Source organism: Chroicocephalus ridibundus, chromosome 5 (assembly GCF_963924245.1).
Source record: "Chroicocephalus ridibundus chromosome 5, bChrRid1.1, whole genome shotgun sequence".
In the NCBI taxonomy this organism is placed as follows: Eukaryota; Metazoa; Chordata; class Aves; order Charadriiformes; family Laridae; genus Chroicocephalus; species Chroicocephalus ridibundus.
In genome coordinates this window covers 16,067,022-16,075,262 of record NC_086288.1, presented here as the reverse complement: position 1 = coordinate 16,075,262, position 8,241 = coordinate 16,067,022, and the positions used below count along the sequence as shown (strand labels likewise).

The window sequence follows — 8,241 nt, the reverse complement described above, 5'->3', positions numbered from 1 at the left end:
ACTTTTCTTTCTCTACAAGAGCAGCAACAAAAAACTTCAGATTTTGTCTCATGGCAATATTCTTGGACCCAAGAATTTTTCCTGGAATCTTTGACAATAAACACAAAATATCGAAATCTTTCATATAGGAAATGATAAAAAATGACTGTCTGTTTAACACCTTATTTTTTCCTTGATTGTTTAACATCTCTGCTAGAAGTTTTCTTATAGATCAAACACCTGTAGCTATACGGAACCTGCTACAGATAAGTCACATTTATGCTGTGATAATTTTAATAAATTGGGATCTGTGTAGATTGTATTTCATGTTAGTATACCATGCAGTATGTATGCAAATACCAGAACATTCTCCACTCTATTTGAAAAATTTTGCAAACTTGCTATTTCTGAATGCTTTGGAACAACTTGGACTGAATTACTAACCGTCTAGATTAGATTATTTTATAAACTGTAAGCAGCAGAAAGTGTAACTTTCTATTTCTTTTGACAATAAGTATTGAAAAAGAGTTTTCCAATTTTGATGACATGTTCCCAAAAGACACATTTTTTTATGGCTTTAAATGTTAAGGAACTGTTTTCTTGCTTGTTCGTATTTTCTGTATAATATTCCAAATATTCTACTCAGTCATCTCCTAGATTATTTTTTTTTTCTGAAATTTTGGTTGGTTTTCACTAACTTTTCTCTTAATTCACAAAATAAATAGCTAAAAGGGCCCATGGTGTAATGATTCCTATAGAAATTACTATAAACCCTCTCCTCCATTAACAAAACAAAACAGAGTTCTGCAGCTTTTTCTGATGACCAAGCTAACAACCTAATAGAGCATTTTCTTCCCACTCTCCCTATTACTTCAAACAGCTGAACAGCAGAAAAACACCTGGGTTTGTAAGTAAGGCCTTATCCCTATCAAAGCATTTGCTTCCTTTATACTGGTGTATTTTTTCCCATTATAATAAACGTGGGCTGACACTTGCCAATGGTCAATAAGAATTTTTTTTTTTCCAGAATCCTTTTTATTTGTCTTTTTAATGCACTACATGCCTGGGCAAGGTAGGAAAAAAAAAAAAAAGAGACAAGAATTTAGTATTACATCTCCAGGGGGCCGACACATTTTGAGCCTTACAGACGCAAATAATACCAATTGCGGGTTGAAGCAGTATTAAACCATATCCTGCCTAAATTGATTCTAGCAACAGTGAAATTAGTATGCTGGAAAGAAATGAAGGAGGGGAGAGGCAAATCTGGCATAATTTGGGCCATCAATTGGACAAAAGCTGATGTAGTGATGTTTTAACTTCAAAAAATGTCTCTGGAGAGCCACAAAAGGCACACAGATAACTTGATTAAGATGAAAACAGATAGGAAATGCTGCCTGTCAGTGCTATGGGCTTCAGCACTACTACCAATATACAACTTGAACCGTTATTTACTGGCTTGATCTTGTTGTACAGTCCCAAAGGTCTTTAGAAGATACATTTATACAGTACGTTCACCACATCCGTATTAAATCATGGGTGAGAATCTATTTCAATTTCTTTTTCACCTGGCTGTTTGACCACAGACCATACAGACATGATCTGGAAATCTCTCGGCTACTCCTTATATCACAAGGGTCAGACCAGTCCCTAGCTAGCATAAATAATAGATACTTGAAAACCAGGCTAATTTTGCTCATTAACACATTAGGCTATCCCTGCTGCATTTCCTCTTCCATTTTACATCTATAAAAATGTTACAAATAAAACGTACAAAAATATTTCTTTGCATCATAAGGGAATTTTTCGCCCCTTCCAAATTCAATTTATTCATTGAAAGAGCTGAAAACCTGTATTAAAAAATGCCCCCCTCCCCCCCACCAAACAAAAATAAAGCATTTGCTTCTAGCAGTGTTAAATGATGTTTGATGCTCCAGAGAGCCTTCAACATTCATTACAGAGTCAACCAGAGCTTCATTAAATATCAGTCTAGCATGTGTATATGTGGTACTGAGCGCCGGCCTCAGGAGCTCCCTTAGGCGATGTTCTATAGGTTTCTTTCATCTGTCATTTTGCTTTGACTTGGGGCGATTATCACTTTTATCATTGACAATAGAAAACTCATTCCTGTGTGCATTTCATTTTCATTACTCTTTGCCCCGTGAGGATGACTGACACACACAGATTCTTTTTCATCTTTTAAAGTATTGTAATTAATCATTTTAAATTCTCGCCTTGGAGTGTTCTTTTATTAGCATTGGTGGATGAAATCAAATTAAAACTGTGCATTGGTACTGAGAAAACTTGCTGGGCTGTCCCGGCCTAGTAGCAAAAGACTAATTCTCATACATTTTACACTGGTTTAAATTAGCTGCCCTGCATCTCGTCTATCCTGATATTCATTAGCAAGAGCAGGGTATGAATATGGGCTAGGGAGTGCCCAATATTTTGAAACATCAAACACAAAAAGTGGAAAAAAACCCAGCCGCCTTTCTCCGTGGGAACATCACTGGAAGTTTTTGAATCTGAAAGCTGGTGCAGACAGTTATGAAACAATTTAGAAAAGGAGGAAGAAAGATCTTCAACACACAGTGGTGGCTGGAGACTGAGGAGACCCGGGTTACTGCCACTGCCATGGGCTTCATAAGTTATCTTGAGCAAATGACAAGTTCTCTTCTTGTTTTCCACCTGCAAAATTGAGATATGAGTGCTCCTTCCTCCCTCTTTGCTTCATTTGTTTAGGTTGTGGGTTCGTCTGTACAGAAACAGCCTCTTATAATTGCCAAGGACCGTGTCTACCACAATCTCAGTTAAGCACTAATGTCAAACACATAATAACCGCGTGCCATTGCTGTAATAGTTACTGCCTGTGCGTTAAATTATCTGAAAGAGACAGCGCTGACAGAAGCGCCGAGCAGCCGTACTCCTGCAGGAGCGGTGCCGTTCCCCTCCTCTCCACGCATCAGGACAAATTACCATAGAAACAACCGCCAGCGCCGAACAAGTGACAGACCCTCCCTGGAACTGGGGGGCAGGAGCAACGCAAACATAGCGGCAACACTCTTTTCTGTCCCTTTCTGCAATTGCTGTTTGCCTCAGAAGTATAAACCCTAATTGGAAAAAAAAAAAAAAAACACAAAACAAAAACCCCCAAAACCAACAGAATACAGAAAAATAACATTAGACCTAAGTATCAGTAGCAATATTTGGCATTCTTTTAAAATGTATCGAAAATGCAGAAGGTGCTGTATTTTACTATATCTCTTTTAAACTGCCTCTTCCAGATCACATTGGTTTATTTTGATGCTTAATTTTTAAGAAAATGTATAAAACATAAATCAGGGACATTTTCCTATGATAACCTGCAAGACAACCCTATTTTAGGACTAAACCAATTTTATTTTCTCCTCTTTGTAATTCCTCAGGTGGTGCGGAGATGCTAAACTAATTATTATATGGAAGCTTATCTTGCATTTTTGTGAATCCTCACATTTCACGTCTTTCCCGTATAATATTTATTTTGGCTATCTCCTCTACATGAAGACTCTCAAAGAAGCCCTGAGAACACAAACTACCGTTCCCGTTGTTAGATGCCAGTCCAGGGAAGCCTCCCTTGAGGGACCTTTCCGTCTTCTCTCACGTGTGCAACAGGGATGAACGATGGCCAGACGATCCAGAGGCTCCGTCTCTGTGTCATCTCAGTGCTATTTCAGTGTAACGGTTTCAATCAGAAGTGAATGCTTTGCTGTGTATAAAACAGTAAACAAATTTCGCAAAGTTTTCCTCCACATTATATACAAGATATATATACATTGTTGTATCAGATGCATCAGAATGTACAAGGTATTACGTATCATGGCAAGATATCACTTTGACCTCTATTTCTTTCATTTTAAAAAGCAAAGCCTTCACCTTTAAGAAGATCCAGTGGCAGCCATCCTGACATCTTCTCACACTTTAAATAGCAAACTGCTTTAATGTGTGCAACTAGATGTCTGAGGGTAAACTTGCACCTATGTGAAGGAAAATCTGGAACCTTTTATCTGATTTATTCTTGACTATACTCAGAATAAAATTGCTCTGAAATATTATGTCACCCATTTTCCAGTATTTCATGTTACAGCTCCAGAGCCTGTATTATAAACTAATAGGAAGAACCCTGGACCATGTCTTAAAATGCAAAGATCACCATTTAAGGAACGCTTCCTATCAGTTATCCATCTTAAATAGAGATGCGTTACATGCTGGACTGCCCTGAAAAAGAATGTTTAAAATACTTTCATTTCAGCTGCGTTGCAGAAATGTGAGTTCTTAAACTTACATCCTAGCCAAAAGGGCATCGGAAGTTGAAAGAAATCCTTCAATAAAAGTAAAAAGTTAAAAAAGTCGTTTGCCATTTGAAATTATTTCCTTGAAAGAAAAGGAGACTAAGGTTGTAAAACACTGTGCTTAACCAAGCACTGAAATCAAGAACCATACATTTTTAGTATGAAAAGAACCTGGGGTTTGCACCCAGGCTCACCTAGACTACCAAGGAACACTGAACGAATGCAATAATGAAGGATTTTTAACATTATAGTTTTCACAGAGGTTGATTGGATAAATTTTATTCAGGGAAATCTCACTTAAGATTTGTGAAGCCAGATGGTGCCCCATGAAGCTGCCTTGGAGCAAAGTATTTCTCTTATAATTTGAGAAATGCCCAATTTTTGTAGTTACATATGGAATTATTTTTGCTTTAAGGATAGCATTTGGCAAACATGGTGCTCCGTGTCTATTTGGTCATCCCCACTGCCACAATTATTTCTATGAGTCATCAGAAGAACTAGAATCCAGTAAGGGAAGTGCCAAAAGCAAAAAACATCTATTAATTAAGAAAAGAGCCTGATAATTAAATTCACCACAGAAATCGGATTTAATTTTAAATCCAAAAAAATGTAACCCATACAGTGTGTGGCCCATGTCGTATTTCAGCGGCCATATGCCATGCTTTTGAATAAACTGAAGAAATTTAAATATTTAATGCTCTTCAACAACAAAATGTGCGCTATCTACCAACCACGTGAACTGGTTCTCAATGCGTCATTAGTTTGTTTATGGTACATACAGACCAGTTGAGGTGTGTATATAGTGAGATACCAACTCACTGGAGACCTTGTGTCAGTGGCACTTCTGTGGAAATACATATATCTTCGAGAAGAGTCAAGGGGAACTTATGATGGCTTGGTAATATTGGCCTGGTGCCTTGAAAACACATCCTGTTGTGTTTAAATAGGTCAGCACTGACAGACTTATAGTTATTACAGTAATTAATGTTGATTAAATCCATGTAGGACCAAGAAAATATGAAGTAACAACTGTTTTGGAACTGTTTTGTATATGACATAAGTAATCAAGAGACACAGAAATCTAAATGTCTCATGGATGGCTAGATTATGATTCAACTCTGACTAAATTTTATTGATTTGTTTGAATATTTAAACATTTTCATTAGAGGTTTTGTTTGGTTTTGGTTTTTTTTTCTTAATTAAGCATGACTGATAGTGGTAACTGTCATTAACTGAGAATTAACTGTTCTACAAATAAATACAGTAAATGAATCCGAGAAAAGGTTCCTAATATGAAGAACTACGTACAATCAACTTAGTATGAAGCAAGAAAAATAACACCAAATTTCTGCCCAAGAATCCAACCAAATACAAGCTGACAAATAGGCTAAATATTTGGAATAGATTCTAGAAGAAAATCTAGACAAACAGAAGATTAATACCACTGGAACGATTTCATGTAGACAGTTCTACACAGCAAACACTCACGCAGCAGCTAACGCTCAGCACCACTGGAGTTGGTGTAATGCAGGGACTTTCAGCGCAGGAAGCACTTATCTTCCAGAATAAGAGCTAATAAAACAAAATTATTTCGTTCCCGTGTTATGTTCCCTTGTCTCTTGTTACACCAACACACAAAATATGTAATACTGTGAGTCTGCATCTCAAAATTTTCAATAATCAGGAATTATTTTCTTGTTAACTGTCTTCCAGGACTTCTTAGCATCTTAGACATATATCTCTTCTGCCCTTAACCTTCTCTGTTGTCACTGAACAGAGATAGGATCTATTAATCTTCCTATTTTGTCTTGTCTGCATTATTACGATACAGAAAAGATGCATAAAATTGCATGGTTTCCCATTGAAGAGACTTACCAGCGCAGGTCAGCAGGAAGTCCTGTCCAGCTGTGTCATTATGAAGGGAAAAAAGGACCTCCTGCTACAACAACTTGCTTTTCCTCACGTCTGCCGCGAAGGGGAATTGAGATGTACAAAGATGCGGAGGAAATTTTAAGATGATCCAGATAGAGTAACAGGCACTGAAAGCGGCATCATGATTAAACATACCCACTTCAAATCTGTGAAAGGTGGTTGGCTGGCGTGTGTGGTGCCACAAGTTATACTCAAAACATGACTTCTTTGTTAGCTTTGGCTTAAAAAAAACTCCTCTATAAGTCAATCATGGCTAACTGTCATGGACTGATTTGGAGGTGAGTTCATTTCGTTTGCAGTCCAAAGAGCAGACACATATTGGATTTATTTTCCACTATTTACAATGGAAATGAGCTCATCACTATTCCATTTTACATTTCATATTAATCAATTCATTTTTCTAGCTTGCAATCACTTTATTAGTTTCAATAAGTGCTTCATGAATTGTTAATGATAACATAAAACAACAAAATCCAGAATCTGGTTAAAAATAACACCCTTTGAAGGTTTTGGCCTGCTGCCACTATTATGTGTGACTGGTGTGAGGTGAAACACACATCACTTTCAGCAAAATTATTTGTGAGGGTCAACTTGGCACCGTGGATTGCAGCTTCAGGGTATGACTATAATAAATATCGTATGAGAAAACATCCATAACCTTTTGAAGAGTACCAATGCTATAATTTTCTAGATGTGTGTGGCAAAGCCTATATTTTCTTAGATCCATCTACTGGAGGTGCTAAGGGGAGCTGTCAGTTGCTCTTACGATCTTAATCAAGGCCTTAAACTGGAAAGAATACCATCTCAACTATATGCAGACACAAAGTGTCAGGAAAATATGTTTAGAATAGCGTCAGAATAGAAAAATAGTTATATAGACTCATGTAATCTATAACATATTTCAAGAATTAAAAAAAATAATTCAATTTTCAAAAAGTATTAAATATTCGTATATGATAAGGAGATATTAATCTCTTCCAAGGTGCCATTTGCAAGCAAACACAAATATTGTTTGGCAATCAAAACACCTATTTCAGAATGAGTTCTGGAGTTTTCCTCTATAGAGCTGACCAAAAGATAGCATCATTATATTCCTGTTGAATTTATTCCAAAATCCCAACACTCCTGAGGATTTTGTCAATTTAGATAAAAAGAAGTACATCTTAGAGAGAATGCTCTCTACACTGATAACTGCTGGTAGTATAAATATGCAAGTAGTTTCTGATACTGCCTGAGATAAAAAAGCTTGAAAGTATACCCAAACAAAAGTATATCTTCTAACCTCTTCTTCTCTGTATGAAAGATGATGTTTCCAAGCCTTCACATTGGCAACAGCCTCCAAAAACAAATACTCGAACACCATGACCTTAAGAGAAAATTGATAAGAAAATTAGAAATTATTCAAATTATATTTTTTCTCTTTCTTTTGCTGTTAAACAAAGGCAAAAAGCACACTGTATTAACAAAGTCCTCTGGGGTCATCCAGACATTTTTTTTCATCATTAATAAATCATTGACAAAGGATGAACTCAACCAAGATATTAGTTAGTTATACCGACTAACAGCCAGGCAAATAACAATATGCAGAGACATAATTAATGTGCATATAACAAAACAAATGACCATAAATTTGGCTTGGCAACCAATAAATCTCACCTACTACCTCTCTCTCAATCAGGGTGTTCGGGGTTTGGTTCTGGGGGTTTTTTTAGAAAAAAAAAAAAACCCACAACTTTTTAATACTTTAATTTATAAGCAAGCTATAAAGCTATTTCTTGTGTGTTCCTTCATAAAGATCTTCTTCCACCCTTTTTCATAGATTTCTCCCGCTACTGCCATTTATTTATATTTATTTCTTTCAAGTTAGTTAAAAAGGTAGGAAAACCATAAATAGCATGCGACTGAACTCACCAGACATGAAAAATACATGGCATCTCCTCAAAGGAAAATGCAAAAATACACTTATCACCAATAGTATGTTCATGAAAACTCTTTGCCAAGGAAC

The 8,241-nt window shown here is 36.5% G+C and overlaps 1 long non-coding RNA gene across 1 annotated transcript; it reads right to left on the bottom strand.

Moving 5' to 3' along the window:
• Window positions 1–1,883: 1,883 nt before the first annotated feature.
• On the bottom strand, window positions 1,884–7,596 carry LOC134516390 (uncharacterized). The gene is made up of 4 exons (XR_010071309.1): window positions 7,519–7,596; window positions 6,180–6,269; window positions 3,552–3,721; window positions 1,884–2,664 (listed from the first exon to the last, which is right to left on the bottom strand). It is a non-coding gene; the product is annotated as an uncharacterized LOC134516390 (long non-coding RNA).
• Window positions 7,597–8,241: the final 645 nt, after the last annotated feature.